Source organism: Triturus cristatus, chromosome 4_2, assembly GCF_964204655.1.
Source record: "Triturus cristatus chromosome 4_2, aTriCri1.1, whole genome shotgun sequence".
NCBI classification, from domain to species: Eukaryota; Metazoa; Chordata; class Amphibia; order Caudata; family Salamandridae; genus Triturus; species Triturus cristatus.
In genome coordinates, this window is record NC_140586.1 from 228637920 (window position 1) to 228659991 (window position 22072).

At 50.6% G+C, this 22072-nt stretch overlaps 1 protein-coding gene across 1 annotated transcript in view; it reads left to right on the top strand.

The window, feature by feature from the left end:
- Positions 1 to 9708: 9708 nt before the first annotated feature.
- SOX10 (SRY-box transcription factor 10) overlaps positions 9709 to 22072 on the top strand; it is a 40506-nt gene continuing 28142 nt past the window's right edge. The window contains exon 1 of the mRNA XM_085601321.1: positions 9709 to 10344. The gene's annotated coding sequence lies outside the window, so the exon portion shown is untranslated. The remainder of the gene's footprint in view (positions 10345 to 22072) is intronic.

Sequence of the window (22072 nt, forward strand, 5' to 3'; positions counted from 1 at the left end):
CCAGAACTCTCCCTCCTGGCCAGGTGACATTGAGAATGGAGCACCCCCCCCCCTCCCCCTCCCCCCCCACCACCACACACAAGCTCTAAATGTTGGCAGCTTGACCAGGGATCTACTTTCCATACATAGACCCCCAGGACGCGGTAATGGGGATGCCTAAGAGAGGACTGGTGGGGTGACCCCATCCTCGTTCTGAACACACATATCTGTGATGCGGCTGCTTCATAAAGAGCTCTCCGACAGGCGCTTGAACCCGCCGAGCTGTCCCCTGGGCACTGCGACCCACGGATCCCACACAGACCTCTTTGACACGACTTCCATTGTCCTGCCGAACTTTAGCACAAACCGAGTTTGCAGCGTCTCAAGACAAAATAAAGCCGCCACAGCTGGATTAATCATATCCACTCACTCTCACCCCAAAAATAATTTTAAAAATATTACCGCCTACATTACAACAATCATGTAGAGCAAAGTGTGGGGCGTTGTTGAGGCCAGGGGCTGGCTACGTTGTGCCTCCTTCTCGTTTGACCAGGAATAGGGGCTCTATGTTAAATCCACCCTAAACATTCAGGGCGCCAGGTGCGCGCCGTGGGCAACGAGCCAGGTTCCACCCATGAGTCTGTGGGTACCCGAAGTGTCCGTTCCGCCAGCTGGATTAAATGAAGTTCCTGTTTTTACACACGTGTGCAATGTTTTTAACTTTCTGGCCAATTGCGCCTCGATATTTCTTCTCGCAAAATCTTTTGCGTAAATATTCTTTAGCAAAAAGTAGATTTGCTAGCCTTACTTCTTTCCTAGAAAATAGGTTTTAATAAAACATCCGCCGCTGTGGCTGAAAGACTCGAAAAATGGTCATTCGTTGTGCTTTTTGTTCTGCTTTAGATTACGTCTGTGTTTTTTCTTGAAATGTTGTTTAAAATAATAGTATTCCTCAGTATGGTTCGCAAAGAGCGCGGAAGCGAAGTTCCGAACTAAAAACTCCCGCGAAAGTTCCTCTTGGGTGCGGTGTAAAATGCCTAGATATCCGGTCCGAAGGGGTTGCCCTCCGCGCCCCTAAAAGAGGCGTTCGGGGACTTTGACGACCTCGACGACACATCTGGTTATATCACGAGACCCTCCCTACCCCAGGCATCAATGTATGGGGGGCCGACAGCGAGAGGGTCTGCTGCTTGGTACCCCAAATCTACTCGGATACTGCCCCCAAAAATATAAGGAGCCGAACCCACTTTACCTCCCCAGCCAACCTCAAAACTTTGCCCACATCATGTAATCCTCGGTCTATCGGGATCAAATGGTCAGGGTGTGGGCACTACACTTGCATCACTGTGGGGGGAAACTGACCCCATTAATAGAGCCCCGACACCCCGGATCTAGCAAACGCCTTTTCAGGGTAAATACCCTGGCACACGGGCTGCACCTCGTGCCACTGGGGGCTGGGGCTAAGTCAGGCAGATAGTCACGTGCCAAGCCTCTTCGCTCCTGTGACGGCCGGCAAGGGTCACGTGGGTGTTAGGCCCCCGGCCTGCCATGCCACGGTGCCAAGAAGGCGGCAATGCATTGAAGCAAATGCCATCTCTCATAAATGCAATTACAGTCTGTTGGGTGGTGTGGGTATCCGACCAGGCTGCAAGTACGACCAGGATTACGCACTCACCAATCGCAGAATAAACACCCACCCTGCTACAAAAGACGCGTTCTGCAAAAAGATATGGTCTCAGACCAGAAAGAATCACTTTCCAATGAACGCGCAGCCCTGAACCATAAATAATTCAGCTCCCACAGATTGGGGACGGTACCCTACAAACACTTGCTTTTTACAGACTACATCGACTCCATTCCACAAATAACATGGTCTCCGGTCCCACATGACAGTCCTAGGCCATTCAGGACTCATCCGCGGATTGCATGGTGTCCTGCTAAGATAACGATGGACACTTACCCAAAAGATTAGAACAAGGTGCTAGGGAACGTTATTCTGCTGCACATTACAGGATTTCCTGCGATAAAGGACTCATCTTCCTCGGATGACATGCTTTTCTTTCACACATGACAGTCTGAATCCATAAGGGCTCATCCCCCCTCCCCCCTGCTTTCATGGACTACTGCTTCAAATAACTCTTGACTAACTTAGTACAAAGCGTTATCTCACCGAAGATGCCATCGTTTCTGCAATAAAGGACTCATCTTCCTCAGACAAGATGCTTTTCTTTCATACATGACAGTCTGAAGCCATTAGGGCTCATCCCCAGCTGCTTACCTAGTCTCCTGCTTCAAATGAATCTTGCCTAACTAATTAGTACACAGAGTTATTTATATTCCCGAAGCTGACATGGTTTCTGCTATATAGGACTCATCTTCCTCAGATAAAATGCTTTTCTTTCACACATGCCAGTCTGAACCATTGAGCTCCCCCCCACCCCCCGCAGTTTAGATAGTCTCTTGCTTCAAATGACTCTTGCCTAACTAATTAGTACAAAGAGTTATCTCCCCGAAGATAAAACATGGTTTCTGCAATATAGGACTCATCTTCCTCAGATAAAATGCTTTTCTTTCACACATGCCAGTCTGAACCATAGGGCTCCGCCTCCCCCGTTCCCCCCGCAGCTTAGATAGTCTCTTGCTTCAAATGACTCTTGCCTAACTAATTAGTACACAGAGTTATCTCCCCGAAGATGACATGGTTTCTACAATTAAGGACTCATCTTCCTCAGATAAAACTTTTCCTTTCTTTCACACATGACAGTCTGAAGCCATTAGGGCTCATCCGCAGCTGCTTACCTAGTCTACAGCTTCATATGACTCTTGCCTAACTAATTAGTACAAAGTTATCTCCCCGAAGATGAAATGGTTTTTGCAATAAAGGACCCATCTTCCACAAAAACATGGTCTGTTTACCAGACAACACGATCTAAAACAAGAGCGAACCAATCACAGGTCCCTTGCCTCATACCACCCCACCCCATCTCCCACAGGACGGGATGTCCCATTTCTCCCAGACTGCACCCGCTCATCGTGCAAAGGACACACCTCACACAGATGACTTCTCTCGCATAAAGGATGAATATACCAAAGGTGACATGGGGCCCACAGTAAAGGCCTGCATACTACGTCACATAGCGCTAACCAATAAAGGACTCATCCCCCGCCGACAGTAAGGTCACGGCGATAAATGGCTCACCTCCAAATGCGTAAAAGAATCAAAAACTATTTCCCCCCAGGTTACTTGACACCCCTCGCCGCCCACAGATAACATGGCCTCCTATTAATGCTCTTCCAACGACGACCGCCTGCCCTCAAAGCACAAAGGACTCATTTACCCTGGGTGACACGAATTCCATCCTACAAAGGACGAAGCTTTCGTGGGATATTTCCCCCCCATAGAATACTCAACTCTCACAGAATGCAAGGCCACGGACCCTAAAAGAAACCTCTCCCATAAATTAAAAGATTTCAGATCCTAACAGAATCAAACCTCGTACCACATGGCACTGCGCCAAAAGGGCCCCATAGCCCCCAGACGGATTGGTGGTCCCCTATTAATAGTTAATGCACGGCAAATCACGCCGTCCCCTGTCGAAAAAGGATCCATCATCCATAGAGTAAAGGGTCTCGTGCAAAAAAGGACCCACTTTCAGGGATTTGGCATCTCATTCCAATAAAATAAAAATAACATAAAAACATATCTCCCAGAAATTAAATCACAAACTATCCATCTGCCCACACATGAGCGGGCCTTCATGGCATTGTGGATACATTTCCCCACATATTCCATATCTTCATGGCTCCTGCCATTAAACCTTCACTGGCCAATCAGGTCTGTGGTGTAAAGGACTCACTCCACTCGGATTAGTCCTCAGCTCTAAAGGACCCATCTTCCGCGTCAAAAAGGATTCATGTACCACAGATTACATCATCCCATCTCCCACTGACTACACTTTGGCCCACAAAGCATCACCATAGAACAGTTACCATGTGAACCGATATCTGGGGGGTGTGTGCCAAATGGAATGACCTCCCCATTATAAGGGACTCATCTTCCACTGGTAACACGGGTTCTTTCTAAAAAGGGAGTCAAATGATTCACATCCCAGAGGTTTCATTATCTCCAGTCTTAAGGACTCATCTCCAACAGCTACCACGGTTCCTTTCTAAAATGAGCCCTCCCGCGGATTGTATGGTAACAGCGCCAAGACACCCTCGGGAATACGAGGCTCTATATAAAAAATGTTAACATAACATATAGCTTCACCTCAACAGGCTACAAAGTCCAGCATTCCAGCGGATTCATTATCTCCAGTCTTAAGGACTCATCTCCCACAGCTACCACGGTTCCTTTCTAAAATGAGCCCTCCCGCGGATTGTATGGTAACAGCGCCAAGGCACCCTCGGGAATACGCGGCTCTATATACATTTTTTTAACATAACATATAGCTTCACCTCAACAGGCTACAAAGTCCAGCATTCCAGCGGATTCATTATCTCCAGCTTTAAGGACTCATCTCCCACAGCTATCGCGATTTCTTTCTAAAACGGGCTATTGCACGGGTTGTTGTATGCGCCCCCCTCCCCTTACCCTACAAAGTTCCTTCTACAAGGTCCCGCATTCCAGAGGTTTCACGGTCTCCAGCCCTCGAGGACTCATCTACCCTAGGCCGCACGTCCTCTCACCGAACCCCAAATATAATGCCATAAATAACTCATGTTGCCAATAACAGTCTCCGGCTGCAACGGACTCATCTCCTCCAGATCCCGTGTTCTCCTCCATAAACAACTCACATACCAGAGCTCACATGGTCCCATGACACAAGGAGCTCATATACCCGGGATAACACAGCCCCCTCCCCTCCCCCATCTCACACGGGCTCCATCTCTTAATGACTCTAGACATACAGTACACATCCTACATTCACCACGTGCTTCCCACAGAATGAATGGTTTCCTACAGAGGGGTTCATCTCCCATACATTAGATCCTCTGGAGTCACGAGGACTCATCGAAAACAGGCGACGCCGTCTTCTGCTTAAAATAAAGTGTTTACTTCCCACAACTGACACTGTACCCTGCAATAAGGGAACGGCTTCCCAGATCTGACATGGCGCTCTACGATAAAGGATAAAATCTGCTAATAAGTACAGTTATAAAGGACTCATCTTCCATATAAAGCATGCAGTCCTACTATGTGACAAATGACACGGTGACATTTAATGCTTACATAGTCCACGGCCTCCCGCAATAAAGGTACCCCCCCCCCCCCCGGACTCCCCTCTCACAAACAACATGGCGTGCATTCATGCAGGACATGGGTATGACGGGCCACGTGGCCACAAATAGCTTAATTTACCCGAACTGATACCACAATGGATTCATCTTCTCGGAATACCTGGCCGCGTGACTCGAGGAACTCCAATACCAGAGCCTGTGTGCTTTTGTGTTTAAATAAAAAGACTCAACTTCTTCGGAGTACAGATTCATACTATAAATGGCACATCCCTCAGCTTAGAATCACCCACTTCAAACCACTCCCTACACATGGCACTATTTTCTTTTGGAAAGGACTCATCTTCCATGGATTATTGTCCCAGTATAAGAAAGACTAGTCTCCTACAGACTCTACTGCCATAAGGGACTCATCTTCCATGGATTATTGTTCCAGTATATGAAAGACTAATCTCCTACAGACTCTACTGCCATTAGGGACTAATCTTCCATGGCGTATTGTCCCAGTATATGAAAGACTAGTCTCCTACAGACTCAACTGCCATACAGGACTCGTCTTCCATAAATGGTGCATCTCCCACACACCATCAACTCAGCTGCCATGAAGGAATCATTTACCAAAAGACAACATGGTATTCTGCTATAAACGACTCCGAAGACAAACTCTCCAGCTAAAAGGACTCATCTTCCACACATTAAACGGTGGCGCTTAAAAAATAAATAAAAGCTTTATGGGTTTTGCAGGGATAAAAGGACTCATCTCCCACGAGGTTAAACAGAGCATACAGAAATACAAGACGATTCGCCTCACAAAATCAAGGACTGCATTGACAGTGCAATAAAGGATGAATCTGTAGGGAATCTGTAGGGAATATGTCCTGTTTCCACAAGTAAAGGACTCATCTTCCAGATCCCGGAAGAAAATAAAGTGTATGTTGATGGCAGGAAGAGCTCGTCACCCGTCCGATCGCCCACTTTTAGGGTCTGGGCTCCTCGACAACCACTTGTGGGGGGGTGCACTCTCCGCTCATCACCTGTGTAGGTCCGCACCCTTCTAGCAATGGTTATGGGGGACGACTTTGGAGCGGAACGCGGATGGTCACCTCGAGGGGGCTGAGGGGGGCAAGTGGGGTCCTCGGAGCAGCAGGTGTGCAGTCCACGCCACCTAATCCCTGCATGTTTGTGGGAGGCTCGCTTTCCTCTGGGGGTTCTGTAAACTCTGATCTGATCATTGGAGGGTCCTCACTGTGGGGGTCCAGGGCCTCCGACTCTTACACGTAGGGGTCAGCGTCATGCGTCAGCTCCTGTGATGGTTCGCGATCTCCGATCAAATCCTGTGAGCGGCCTCGCCCTCTGACCGGCTCCTGTCCTGTGTGTACCTGTGCGCTCTGCTCGGCGTCTATAAGGGCCGCGCCCTCCGGTCGGATCTTCTGGGGTCTGTGCCTTGCCGAGCTCCTGTGAGAGGTGGTCCTCCAGTCCGACGCTGTGGGGTCCGTGCCCTGGGATGAGCACCTGCGAGGAACAGTCTCTGGGGTTGTCCTGTGGGGCGGCCCAGGCTCTCTGGTCAGCTCCTTCTCCAGGGGTTCGCGCGCCCTGGGTGGACGGCGCCCTCCCAATGCACAGTATGAGGGTACGTGCAAGGGTGGAGACCCCTCAGTAAGAGGCACCCCCAGGACAAGGGAGCCCTCGCCCCGTCCGGACTCTTCTGCACTCTGAGCGAAGACAAGAGCCTTATTGCTGCTTTTTATAAAGATTTTTCCCCTTTTGGGTCACATGATGGATTCACCTGGACTCGGAACAAAGAGGGCACAGAGGAGGCCCAAAAACAAGAAAGAGAAGAGGGAGAGGCCGCAGGGGGGGGGACAGCGGGGGGGCCGCACTTATCAAACTCCCGATTCATAACTCCTTTCCCTTAATACACAAGGCGTATTGTGGCTCGGTGCGGCGGGCCGGGCCCGGGCGAGGCCCTCATGTGAGGGCCCATTGTGGGCACCACAGTCGTGCCCGGACAATGGTGGATCTATGCGATGTGCGGACCAGGCCAAGGCACTCTGTCAAGGGGGGGCCAGGTGTGTGGGGGAATAGGTGCCCGAGCTGTGTGAGGGGGGCGGCCTGAGGGGCACAGGGCTCAAGCGAGGCCCACATGTAAGGAGGGCCCCCTAGGTGTGCCCTGCCCATCAATGAAGGGTTTACAAGGGAGCCAGGCCGAAGGACTCTGACAGGGGCCCAGGTATGTGAGGGTCGGGCCTGGAAGGGTAAATGGTTTGGCCTGGGGGAATGTAGGGACGAGCTAGGGAAAGGCCTGTATGTGAGGGGCCCCTGTAGTTAGCAGAGCCAGACCTAGGCATGTGCATCCTTGTGAGGGGCTCAGGTGTGTGAGAATCTAGGCTGCAGGAAGGGCTAGACCCAGATTTCAGAGTGCAGGGCCCAGGCGAGGTGTGCATGTAAGGGCACAACTTGGGCACGAAATTCAGGCCCGGGCAACGGCCGCTGAATGTGAAGGTCAGGTCTACTTGCTCTTTTCGAGGGGGGTGGGGTCTCAGGTGTCAGGTGTGTGAGGGGCACGGATTGGACCCATGGCTGAGCGGGGCAAAGAACAGCACGAGTCGCACCCAGAGCTGGGAGTTCTGGGGTGAAGGGTCCAGGCGAAGTGTACATGTTAGGGTCTGGTGTGGGTACCAGAGCCTGGTCCGGGAAATGTATGTCAGGTTCAGTCGAAACCAATCTGGGGGGGGGGGGGGAGGAAGGGGCTCAAGGCTGCGGATTTAGAGAGCCTGCATATGGCTTATTTATGTGGGGTCATGACAGCCATACAGTGGTGTTCCTAAGCCAATGACAGGACTCAGGGATACGGGTTCTGATTTGTGTCCCTGGGGGGGAGGAGGTGGTGGTGGGCTGTGAGTCTGGGCTGACACTCGCTGCCCTCTCCTTTCTCCAGCAGGTAGAAGGACAAGCTCCCCCCCTCCCCCCAATCTCTCTCCCTCCTAGCGCTGTGCAGGTTACCCCGCTCTCTGCTCCCTGTAGGCCTGCTTCGGCAGGAGACCGTCTGCCATCCCACCGTGACAGTCAGAGACCCACCCAGGCAGCCTTCCATCCAAAGGAAATTTGTTGTTTAGCTTTCCCACCGTGCCAGAGAGACTCCGCCCGAGCAAGAGACGGTCGCAGGTAGACTTTACTACCTGCCAAAGACACAGCCTCCGTGGCGCACAGACCCCACAATGCCAGAGAGACCCCACCCTGCCGGGGAAGACCTCCTCCCCTTTAATGATATCACCTCAAAGAGTTTGCTGTCAGAAGGCCATCTTTTCCAATGACGCTGCGGGCCGGGACTGGCGCGCACAGGCAGAGCTGTATATGGGCCCCACTAAAGGAATGCAAGAGTGCTGCAGGTCAGGATTGGGGTGCACTGCCGAAGCTTCCGGTACCCCTTTCTACACTGTTCTTCCTCATGCCCTCGGCCTAGTACAGGGAGAGAGGTGCGCGCTGCGGGTCAGGGCTGAGAAGAGCGGTTCGCGCTGCGGGTCAAGGCTGAGACGAGCGGTGCGCGCTGCGGGTCAGGCTGAGACTAGCGGTGCGCGCTGCGGGTCAGGCTGAGACTAGCGGTGCGCGCTGCGGGTCAGGGCTGAGACGAGCGGTGCGCGCTGCGGGTCAGGGCTGAGACGAGCGGTGCGCGCTGCGGGTCAGGGCTGAGACGCACGAGCGGCGCTGCAGATCCGTGGCCGGTTCCATTCCGGAAACAACAGGGGGCTCCTGCAGGTAAGACATGAGGTGCGTTGACCGAACGGTGTGGGGGCGTTTCTGCAATAGCAGCGGTGCTTAGGTGACAGCAGAGGTGCGTCGGTGGAGTAGCACATGCAAGGGCGTAAATCAGGTACCTGCGCCCCGGGGTGGTGGGGACTCTTCATGGGGCCCCCAATACTTCAGGGGGTCCCAATTCAGCCCAAGACCAATGCACATCTGTGAGGTATGAGAGACCTGGTAGCCCCTCATCCCAGTACGCGGGAGGGACCCATTTTGTGATGCGTCACTGAGCGCCTGGGATTCAGTTTGGAATAGAAGGGGAGATGTGAGTCAGAACTGAGGTGCATTGGCAGAGTAGAGTTTGGTTTGCAGAGCTTTGTGTGGACCTCAATGCTGGAACAGCTGGGGTTGCAAGTTAAGACTGTGGTGCAGTGGGACAGCAGTGCATGGGCCGGGGCACTGGAATAGCAGGCGTCTTGCACGTTAGGAATGGGGTGCACAGCTCGAGCCGCGCGTGCGCAGAGACGAGGCGCATCGACGGAGCATCTACTTGTAGGTGACCTTTAAAACTTCACAGCCATAATTCAACGCATAGGACAGATAGTTCCAAGACTCGCCACTCCTCTCAGCCCCTCCCAGCGCGCAGCCCGTGAGGGTCCCTTGCTCCGCCCACGAGCTCCGGAACCAGCCAATGGCAGCGGGGGGAGCCAGGCGGAGAGGGTTTAGCAGGGAAGCTGGTTAAAGTCTGGCACTTGGGAAAGGGACGTCAGAGGTCCAACACCAGTGCCCAACCACAGGAAGAGTCTATGAGGCTGCTGGGGGCTAACCGAGCCAGGCCTAGCTAAAGGGGCGCTGTGCCACCCTGGGTAAATCCCAGAAACCCACCCACGGGCCCTGTGCCAACGCAAGGATTATCTGATTTAGACAGGTTAACTGTCTGCCAACCCCATCAGAACCACCGAGCGACATCTGACAAAAAACGACCCAGTGCCACATCAAAGAAAACTGGGGCCACTGTGCCAACCCTCCGTTGATCGCTGCCTAAAGAGAACTGGCGGTTTCCATGGACCAATGACGGAGACCTCGGAAGAGAACTGAGCGGAGAGGCCCCAGTGCAAAACACCAGCATTATCTGAGGAGGGCCAACACAAGGGGTCCCTGTGCCAACACCAGCGATATCTCACGACTGCCAATAAAGGAGTGGACCCCGTGCCAACGCCAGAGCGACCTGACGAGTGCCAAGACCGGAGGGTACCCTGTGCCAACACCAGAGCCTTCTATCGGCTGCTGGCGTAGGAGCCCCCTCCCCCTGCCAGACCGAGGGCTGTCCGACACCTTCCAGCCAGGAGGCGCCCGAGTGCCAGCACTAGCCGCCGGGATCTGCAGGTACGCCCTGAACCCAGCTAACAGACCCTTTCCCCGTGCCACTGAACCCAGCTAACAGACCCTTTCCCCGTGCCACTGAACCCAGCTAACAGACCCTTTTCCCGTGCCACTGAACCCAGCTAACAGACCCTTGGCATTGGAGGTCCTTCAACTTCTGTTGCCTCAACACCTCACCCTGCCCTTCAGTTCTTTGATGCAGGCTCGGTTCCCTACAGTCCTTCGGTCACCCCGCCTCACCTTGATTTGTTTCTCCTAGTTCTGTTTTCTAACTCGTTTCCTTCCGTGAGCTCTTGTTTTTGTTCATCCCCTTTTTTTTTCTTTTTCAGCATTAAGCCCTCCGCTCTTTTCTTCCGGCGCTTCCTTTCCTGTGTCCCTTGCCTCTCCTTTCGATTATATCAAGCTGTCTGTTTCAGTTGTAAATAGTTCAAGCCCATTTCCGGGCATCAAGGCACTAGACACCCCGCCCCCACCCCAGCACTATAAGCTTAACTGCATCGATTCAATTTTGCTATTGGTTCCGTAACTGGTTCTGATTCACTTCCATCACTCAACTCTGCTTTCATTCACATTCTCATCCCCCTTTCCCTCATTCTTCCTCGTCGTTTCCACAGTTGTACCTCCCCAATCTACCCTCATCTCCTCGAATTCCATTGAGCTCCTCTTTCCCGTATTCTCTCCTTCTACGAAGGTCTCCTTTCTCTCACCTTCTTTCATTCCTCAATTTCTTTTTCTCTGAAAACTTCCTTCCACCACCCTCTGTTCTCCGCGCCCTTCATTAATCTCTTAACCCCCCCTCGCTTTCTCGCTGACCTTTCACCCGTCCTTATTGCCCTTCTCCCCACTCTACTCAACCCCCTTCCTTCTCTCATGCTTGGGTTGTTTCCTTATTTCTAGATTATTCTCTCACTCGTTGTCTTGTCGCCTCGTTCTCTTTTCTCACCTCCCTAGGTTGACTCCGCCTTTCGCCGTTTCCTTCCCTACCTGTGCATTTCCTCACCTCCTTCCGTCTCTGTCGTTCACCTTTTATCCAAAGTCCTCGAGGTTTTTTTCCCTTCCCTCCTACATGTACTCTTTCGCTCTCCTTGCTTCCTTCCCCTTTGTTACTTTTTTCATCTCCCCCTTGCATTTTCTTTTCCCTTCTACTTTTCCTCCTTTCCCACAAACCTGTTTTTCAAGTTCCGTGTTATTATTGGGCGCAACAGTCGGGCTCTGTCCGTTATCTTGCCTCTCTCCTCTCAGGTTGTCTCCTGCCCCCGCCCCCCCTCCTCCAAATAACTCCCTTGCTCAGAACATATCACCACGGCTCGGCCTAAACTGGTTATTGAATGTATGCACCGCATCACTACAAACAGTATTAGAACTATTCATGTGAATATTGTGAGTGACCGCGTTATTCCTGTTGTCACTGTTACTATCAAAGTTACAATTGTGTTATATGTTGAGATGTGTACAGCGCCGTGCCGCCATTAGTGTATCGCAGAACTGTGGTGTGTACTGATTTATTATTGTCATTATTCGTATTACTAATTCCATTACTGTTCCCCTGTTCATGTGGTATTACCATTATAATTAGTATTCTATAATATACGGAGTATTCCTTAAATATATCTGTTATGTTTTTGTTGCCAGCACGAGTCCTAGAATATTTCTGGGGAATTATGTGTCCCAAAGTCCGCTGAACTTGCCCTAATGATACATGTGGGCTAAAAGCAAGGCTACTGGAATTATCCGATTGTGCGGTCGCGTGATTTTGGCATGATTTGCCGCATTTGCCACATAAACCATTTTTTGCAGCATTATCTGCAGATTTTAACAAAAATATTTTTGTTTCGAGTTTAAACGGTTCCAACAACACTAAGGGTGCAACAGGTGGTGGAAGGCCCTTTCAAAATTTGACTGGTCCGTTTTCTGTTGCTTATTGCTATATTTGGGTGATGAATGGATATTAATGAGGAGCAACCAGAGTTAACAAGTTTAAAAATGACGAAATAATGAACTAATAAAATGTCAAAATGTGCTGCATTATACCACATAATTTGCCATTTCTTGCCCCATAATCAGTGGCGTAATATAAGGCCCCCACGGTTGAGGTGGGGGCTCAGCACTGTACCTTGGCCGGAGAGCTCCTGATTGATTCTGGAGGGGGGGGGGGGGGGGGCTCAACTTGTTTTACGTCACTGCGCATAATTTGGCCTTCTCCTGCCGCATAATTCCAATGGCCCTGCTTAAAAGATGTCATCAGTCGCTTCTTTCGACAAACCCGGTTTACCCGGTGCTATAATCACAGTGATCCGCGCACAGGTGTTGCTGCTCGAAGGTCTTTTTAAGTTTATCTAAAATAGGTAAAAGACGCGGCACGCAGGCGGATGCAGCAGGACGGGGAGGGCGCGTCGGCGACTGAGGCCCGTTCAGCCAGGAATTAGCGGGTTCACGGCTCAAGACGGGGCTTTACTTCTATCAGGGGCTAATTCAGCGCAAAACACTACCTGGGCTCAACTGTACCGTGAGCCGAACCCTCCTCTCACACACACTCCTTCACTGTCTCACTCTTTCCTTCTTTTACGGACTCCTTCCTCCTCTAACTCATTACTTCTTTTACAGATTCATTCCTTCTAGCATGGATCCCTCTGTTATTGATTCCATCTTCCTCTCGCTCATTCCTTCTTTTTCTGATTCCTTCCTCTTATCACGGATGTCTTTTTCATTTCACTGATTCCTTCCTCTTCTCACACGTTCCGTCTATTGCTCATGTATTATTCCTCTCGCTCCTTCCTCCTTCTACTTGTGTACTCCTCTCGCTAATTCCTTTCATAAATTTCTCCGTTCTCACGGATTCCTTTCCCCTGACAAATTCCTTCAGTCTCTCACTCATTCCTATACCGAGACATTCCTTCTTCCAATGATCCGTTCTCGCTCTCTCGCCGATTTGTACCTTCAAGCTCATTCCTTATTTTACCCATTCAGTCCTCTCCTCTCACCAATGCCTTCCTTCTCACACTCATTCCTTTTACCGATGCATTCCTTATTGCTCATGCTTCCTTTTACCAATCCATTCTTTCATTGATTCATACCTTGATTCTGAGTTTCTTCCCGTCTCCAGCAGATGTTCTTTCTCTCGTTCCTTTCCTTCTCTCACTCACTCACTCCTTTCTTCTCTTTTTATTTGAGTTTCCTTTTCGCTCCTTTTCTTCTGCATCTGTCCTTTTCCCCCTCGGTCGCATTCCACCGTTCTTCTCTCCTCCTCCTTCACTATTTCAATTTCTTATTTCAATGTTTCATCACCTCCCTCCTTCTCGGACTGGTCCCGCCTCCTTTCACCGCTTCTATGTACCTGCTCCTTTCACTCTTTCCTTGGTGCCCCCTTTTCTCATGGTCTCTTGCCTTCATACCTCTTTCACTTGTTTGCGGTTTCCATCTTTCTTTCACCCTTACATTGTTTCCTTTTCTCTAGTCTCTGTCTTTAATCTCATATGTCCTCCCGCCTTCGAAGCTCACTCTATTATCTCTCATCGTCTCAGTTTTATCTTTTCTCCCACCATTGAACTCCCTCGTCTTGCCAAATTTTATGTTTTCTTCTTTCCTTCCTCGCTTCACTGCTTCCTCCCTAGTATATTTATTTTCTTGTTTCACTGACTTCTCTTTTTTCTTCCGTTCGATCCTCGCATCACTGCTTCCTTCTTTCGCGCTCCTCCCTCCACTGCTTCCTCTTCTCTCCCCTCCCGTTACTATTTCATTCCTTATTTTACCGACTCAATGTTTTATTCCTTTTTTCTCTTCCTTTCACGGCTTCCTCCCATTTTCTAGTTTTTTTCCCACATTTCCTTCCCTCACTTCTTTTTATCTGTTCCCTTTCTCCAAATCTCAAACGTCCTTTCTGCTTTCAGAGGTCACTCGCCTCGTTGTCTAACTTTCACAGTTCTTCTCCCCCTTCAAAGCTTACTTCTTCTCTCCCTGTTCTCCACAGTTTCCTTTTCTCAATGCTTCATTCTTTTTCTTTCTTCCCTCCACTGTGGCCTTTCTTTATTATTTCGCCCTGTGTTACTGCTTCCTTCCTTTCCATTTCTTTTCACAGTTTTTCATTCTCCTATCTCTCACTTTTTAATTATTGCTCTGTTTACTTCGTTCTCTTTCCTTATTTTAATATTTCCCTTTAAATGTCATTTATTCTCTCAGCTCCTCATTGTAAACTCCATTCGCTCTGTGTCGTCCATTTCTCTTATCTTTTTCTTTCTCTCACTTTTTTTCCCTTCTACCCACACTGTTTCCTTTCTTCTCCATGTTATGTCTTGCCCTCCCTTATCACACACCGTCCTTCGTCAGCATCTTTCTTTCACTATTTGATTCCTTCACTTTCCCCTCTCTCTTTAAAGTCCACACACCCATCTTCCTATCTGACATTCGTTTTTTTACCATTTCCTTCAATCGCTGCAAACAACAGAACTCACTCCTGAGGAAGCGTCGAGTCTCTGACACAATGCACAAGAAACAGTCGCACGTCCAACTTCACTGCAAGAAGTCTTCAATCCGATTCTAAAAAAAAAACACGAAAGACCCAAAACAGTAGCAAATGCGGACCTACGGAATCCGTGTGCTAAACTCACCAACAAACAACGCCATGCGTATAAGATAATACAATACAACACTCAAGGATTAAAGCAGAAATGTAATCCACACTAACAATAACTCCGAGAACTGGAATAATGATAACTAAATGCGAGATAGGGGCTATAGCAGTGTATATTGAACTAAATGCAGAAAAACTGTCTACGCTTTAAGCGTAAATACAATACCAAGGACACAGCCTCATTCGCTTTACATATGCGCTTAAACTGAGCTGCTACTAACGTGCTCCTCATTTTATTGACCACAGAAACATGAAAGGATGAGTCGGCCCTAAGGGGCTCTAGCGTGCCAACTGCATATCACAGGTAGATCGGCCGTCAGCACGTTAACCCCCTGAGCTATCTACTAGTAAAACACAAAGGCTGGCACGCGATCCAGGGTGTAACTTCACATTACTGTAAACTCGTGTAAGTGATGTTTGAAGACGGGTGTTACACGAAAGAAAGAGAAACTATTTACAGAGTAAACAGACGGGCCTGGACGCGGCATTACAGGTGTAGGAGCAGATCCATCCATGCACGTCTAGCGCGCGCTGAGCGGATACAACCGAGGACCGGAGGCCGCTGCGGCCCGGGATAGACCCCTCATTGTTCCATCCGAGAGGGCGGGGGAGTGGGAAAGGTGGGAAGAGGAAGCGCGGCTTTCCTGAGTCTGAGGGGGCGCGGAGGTGGGCTCTGCCAACCACTCCGGGCGATGAACCTGCCCCAACGGCAGGAAGGAGAGCCGAGGACACAGCAGAGGTGGGCGCTGCTGCTGTGCCCTGTGGGCACGGTCTGCACCCACCCCCCTCCCCAAGTCTGGCAGCTAGGGCATCCCTGTATCCGCGGAAGAGATGTGCGACCGGCTCCACCCCGGTACCTGCAGAGTGTGAGGAGCATTCAAACCACGGGTTCTACTATCTGCGAGACAGCTTGCGGGGTGACTGTACCTGCTGTAGGCAGGGATCTGTGCGTGACATGCAGGTCACGAACTCCACACCTCAGGAGAGAGCTGACGGGGTCACTGTACCTGCTGTAGGGATCTGTTGTGCGTGATATGCAGGTCATGAACTCCACACCACACGAGACAGCTGACGGGGCTGCTGTACCTGCTGCAGAGATCTGTGCCTGACATGCAGGTCATGAACTCCACAGCCCATGAGATAGCGTACGAGGTTGTTGCGCCGGCTGCAGAGATGTATGTAACACGCAGATAATGGACTCCCCATGAGACAGCTCACAGGGTTACCGTACCTGGTGCAGAGATCAGTGTGTATGTGTAACGTGATCACACACTCCACTCCCCATGAGACAGCTTGCACCCAGGGTTACTGGAGCCGCTGCGTAGATCTGAGCAGACCACGGGCTGCACCCCACACCAGCCATCTGACGGGTAACCGTTATTGTACCTGCTGCACAGGTACCTCTGTGCAAAATGCGGCCCGAGGCTTCACGGACTCCTCGCGAGACAGTTTAAGGGTTACTGCACACGAAACAGCGATGCTACAAACGACGGACTGCGCCCTCCAAGCACAGCAGATCAGGGTGAACAAATCTGTGTTCAACGCAACAGGGAGATTAAAGGCTTCATTCCCCGTGAGGCAGCTTAAGGGGTTACTGTAAACGCTGCAGAGGGGCGTTAGCAACCTGCGGGCAGCCGGCGGAGGCACCAAGAAGGCCACACCGGCATCGCACATACATCTGGATGTAACACGCAGATCGCCTGTTCGCATTCGACTAAAAAAAAGCTCTTGCGTGCGTGCACCCTACAGGCCCCGCACAGCACGCAAACGCACCTGCCAAATGGATGTGTGTGTAACCGGCAGGTCACACCTCGCTAAGATAGCTCAGCGGGTTAACACGGCTGGTTCAGAGGCACGAGCCCGCCCTGAAAGCTCACCGCCCTTGGCCTTTGCCTTGAAAGGATACGAAGGAATTTATATCCGTTTCCTATCCGATTATTTCAAGCCCGCACAGGACTTAACCCGAGACCGTAACAGGCACAAAAACACGGGTAACAAGAATGTCTCAGGCGGGCAGGAGTGATGGTGGGGTGGGTGAGGTGGTGAATGTTACCATGGGTGAGAGCGAATACTACTTCGGGTGAAAAAGATAGTGTGAGATGAAGCATGTTATTACAGGTAATCTGCCAACCAGCAACTGTTGTAAAGCCAGTAGGGTTTGCACGAGGGCATTTTAGCGTTATCCATATGTCGTCTGTTGCCCGCCCTTTAATGACCCCCCGAAACAGTGCCGGAGTCTTTCCTCATACACGAAACATCTGAGACATGCATGAGAGCGCCCACAGCACGACCGAGCCCACTCCTGGTGCAACAATGCCACCTGACTAAGGAGGGCCCCAGGGTGAAGCATGCCACCGGTGGGTGGGTGAGGGCCCAGCGCCTTAAACTGAAACTAGTGGGTGATCTGGTGGGAATTATCTGGACAGTACACGTCAGCAGAATGGACTCATGAGAGCAATGGTTGTCTGTTGTCCCTAACGTACGCTTACTCAGTACAGTTAAGAAGGTGGGGGGGGGGGGGGGGGGGGTCTGTAGATGCCGTTCACTCTTGCCTCCCCAAAGAAAGAATATGTTACTTCAGGTGGGAATGAATATCACAGTGGGTGAGGCGGAAAATGTTACAGAATGTGAGATGGCAACTGACTGGTTGGGCCGCAACTGTCACAGGGAGTGAGAGCGTGACTGTCGGAGTGAGAGTGACTGTTGTAGTGGGTGAGACGGTGACTGTCACAGGAAGGGAGTGTGACTGTCGCAGTGGGAGAGACGGTGACTGTCACAGGGAGTGAGAGTGTGACTGTTGTAGTGGGTGAGACGGTGACTGTCACAGGGAGTGAGTGTGGCTGTCGGAGTGAGAGTGACTGCTGTGGTGGGTGAGACGGTGACTGTTACAGGACGTGAGTGTGACTGTTGTAGTGGGTGAGACGGTGACTGTCACAGGGAGTGAGTGTGACTGTCGTAGAGGGTGAGACGGTGACTGTCACAGGGAGTGAGTGTGGCTGTCGTAGTGGGTGAGACGGTGACTGTCACAGGGAGTGAGTGTGACTGTCGTAGAGGGTGAGACGGTGACTGTCACAGGGAGTGAGTGTGGCTGTCGTAGTGGGTGAGACGGTGACTGTCACAGGGTGTGAGAGTGTGAGTGCTGTAGTGGGCGAGACGGTGACTGTCGTGGTGGGTGAGACGGTGACTGTCACAGGGAGTGAGAGTGTGACTGTTGTAGTGGGTGAGACGGTGACTGTCACAGGGAGTGAGTGTGACTGTCGTAGAGGGTGAGACGGTGACTGTCACAGGACGTGAGTGTGACTGTTGTAGTGGGTGAGACGGTGACTGTCACAGGGAGTGAGAGTGTGACTGTCGGAGTGAGTGTGACTGCTGTAGTGCGTGAGACGGTGACTGTCACAGGGAGTGAGTGTGGCTGTCGTAGTGGGTGAGACGGTGACTGTCACAGGGTGTGAGAGTGTGAGTGCTGTAGTGGGCGAGACGGTGACTGTCGTGGTGGGTGAGACGGTGACTGTCACAGGGAGTGAGAGTGTGACTGTCGGAGTGAGTGTGACTGCTGTAGTGCGTGAGACGGTGACTGTCACAGGGTGGGAGTGTAGCTGTCGTAGTGGGTGAGACGGTGACTGTCACAGGGAGTGAGAGGGTGACTGTCGGGGTGAGAGTGACTGCTGTAGTGGGCGAGGCGGTGACTGTCACAGGGAGTGAGTGTGACTGTCGTAGTGGATGAGACAGTGACTGTCACACCGGGTCAGATGGCAACTGTCGCTGCTTGTGACGTGGTGACTGTCACAGTAGATGAGGTGCTTTTACAGCGAGTCAGATGGAGACTGTCACCGATGGGATGATGGCAACTGTCAGAGTGGGTGAGGTGTTGGCAGCGACTGAGAGTGACAGGACTGTCACAATGGGTGATTTGGTGACTGTCACAGCTGATATGATGGTGACTGTCCTATGGGATAGGCGGGGGCTGTTGTGGCAGGTGAACGTTGGATGTTACAACAAGAGAGACAGTGACTGCCACAGCGGGTGAGACTGAATCCTAGAGAAGAAATATTTTGGTGAGAGGGCAGCTCAGCGGTCTCGGATGCAGTTGGAAATGGATAGCCCTCGCTGTGGCAGGAATCAACTACTCTCTCCCATGTATATATCTGCCACCAGGAAGACAACAGAAACCATGGGTACTTCCTAGTGAAATGTCCCCTCCTGCGACAACGGGGTTCAGCTCTTTCAGGGATTAGGGCCCATGGGGTGCTTCCTCCACAGAAGGGGCTGAAGCTCTCTTAAAAAACTTTATTCGAGGCTGGAGTGTGAACTTTTAAATGTCCAGCAGTGACACCGACTTAAAATTAGGCTGAAATCGACTTTACGTGATTTATAACTCCTGGAAATGTACTGAAAACACAGATACAAGGGAAAGATAACAAGTACTTTTCTGGCTCGGCCTGTAGACTGGTTGCATCCTACTTCACCAGCCATATGTAAAAGAAATAAAAAAAAAAAAAGAAGAAATGCACAGAGGTGCTATCGGTCAGCTCTCTTCTTCCATTGCAAACACAAGGAGATGATGGACGGAGCACTGAAACTTTGACACTCACCCCCAGTCACAGATTTAGGTGGAATCCATCATCGCCACCCCAGTTCAAACACAGCTATATGCAAATCAGTCTTGACCCTGTGCCTCATGGGAAAAGTGCAGCCCGAACTGCCAAGCCATGTCTTAGCTGGACCGGAAACAAGCATCCTGGGACCGGTTTTGGGTTCATAACCCTCATCAGCCAAGCTATCTTGAATCCAGTGGCAAAGTGAGCAAGGGACCCACGTCTGGGCATACCCTGCCAACTTAGGGCAAAGAAAGCAAAAACAAGGAGATGATGGACGGAGCGCTGAACTTTTCAGACACTCACCCCCAGTCACAGATCTAGGTGGAATCCATCATCGCCACCCCAGGTCAAACACAGCTATATGCAAATCAGTCTTGACCCTGTGGCTCATGGGTACAGTGCAGCCCGAACTGCCAAGCCATGTCTTCGCTGGACCGGAAACAAGCATCATGGGACCGGTTTTTTTTTTTTGGACCGCTTTCAGGCTCAGCCAGGCTAGCTAGAATCCAGTGGCAAAGTGAGCAAGGGACCCAAGTCTGGGCATACCCTACCAACTTAGGGCGAACAAAGCAAACACAAGGAGATGATGGACGGAGCGCTGAAACTTTTCAGACACTCGCCCCCAGTCACAGACCTGGGTTTAATCTATCATCGTTCATTAGCTCACTTCGCCACCCCAGTTCAGATACCGCTATATGCAAATCAGTCTTGACCCTGTGCCTCGTGGGAACAGTCCAGCCTGAACTGCCAAGCCATGTCTTAGCTGGACCTGAAACAAGCATCCTGGGACCGGTTTCAGGCTAAAAGCCCTCATCAGCTAGGCTAGCTTGAATCCAGTTGCAAAGTGAGCAAGGGACCCATGTCTGGGCATACCCTGCCAACCGGTCCTAGGATGCTTGTTTCCAGTCCAGGGAGGACCTGGCCTGGCAGTTCGGGCTGGACTGTTCCCAATGGGCGCAGGGTCAAGACTGATTTGCATATGGTTGGGTCCAAACTGGAATGGCATGGTAAGCAAAAAACACGATGGATTTAGGCCCAGATCTCTACACTGGGGTGAATGTATGCCATTGTTCTGCATTCTGTCCATCAAATGTTCTTTTTGCACTCTTTTTCCATTGGTCTGTTCAAATGTCATTCACAGTTTGCTTCCACCCACCACGTTTGGGTCAGTCTGATCACAGGTTTACACCACCCTAAAAAGAGGTGCACTTTAGTGCCAAGGCTGGTGTGTCAATACGTTACTTTGACAGTGATCTTTTCTTTGCATTTTTTTTTTAAAGTCATTCTTAGCGTTTAAACTATATCTTCAGATTACAGTAATTCAAACCCAACAATAGCTTTACTTTGCATCTGTAAGAGTGACCTTTCCTTGTGAAGAGTATTAAAACTAAAACTGGTTACATTACCTGTTCTAAGTGCACTCGCCTGATAAGAAGTGATGATATTTATTTTTAAAATGCAATAAATAACTATTGTACCAGCTTGCAACAGCAAATGCTATTAGCTTTATCAATGCTGGTTTGTTTTATTAGTGGGGAAAGCATGCACCTAGGTCCACCACCTTACTGCCCAGAGCCACCTGGAGTCCTTGCCAGTCACACATATGAGTGGGCACGAGACATAACAGGCCTATATGTACAGTGCAACATTCACCCTTAGGAGGGCCCTTAGCGCTATTGACAGAAAACAGTTGCTTATTGTTACCCATATCAATGGTACTCGTTTTATCGATCTTGGAAGGATGAAGGACTGAGTGGAGCAGCTAGGATTCAAATTTGTGACAATGGGATCCAGCACTGAACCCAAGAGTGGATGCCGCCTGATCTGGGCCCCCGGGAATGTCTTATTCAATCGTACAAGGACAAACAGGGTATCTAGCAAAATGTGAAAACCACAAGTTCCAGAATTCTGTGCAAACTTGGCTTGGGTCCAGTTTGCCACTAATAGCCCAATGGAAATAATTAAACCCAGAATCCCTTCAGGAACGCACACTTGCCCTGCCGCTTTTTGAGTGGGGAACTGGACATCTAATGGAAACTGCATTTCCCATGGCCCCCGTGATTTAGACAGAGGACGAGGACACAACATCAAAGGGAACAACAGTCACACCAAGGTCCCATTAGGACTCCTGGAGACCCTTCCAGGTGGACACCCTCTCACCACTGGAGGCAGAGCAGTTACATGGGGAGTAGAGGGAACACTAGGCCCCAGGCCATGCTCTCTTCCAGCAACATTTATTTATAGACTCTTAATTGCAAGCGAACTTTCCCTTTTCAATAATAGTGAGGCAGCCTATGTGGCTCTACCACTAAAAGATGCTGGACGCCACATTTTCTCTTCCTCTTGAGTACTTTATTTCTTATCACTTAGAAACAGGCGCTTATGGCACCGGTCAAAAATGGAAAATTCAGCCAGAGGGCCCTGCAATAGGGTTTTGCCCCAAGCTTCGTAAAATTTCAGACAAGCCTGACTGGACACAACACCACCATCGTTCCGGTTGGCCAAG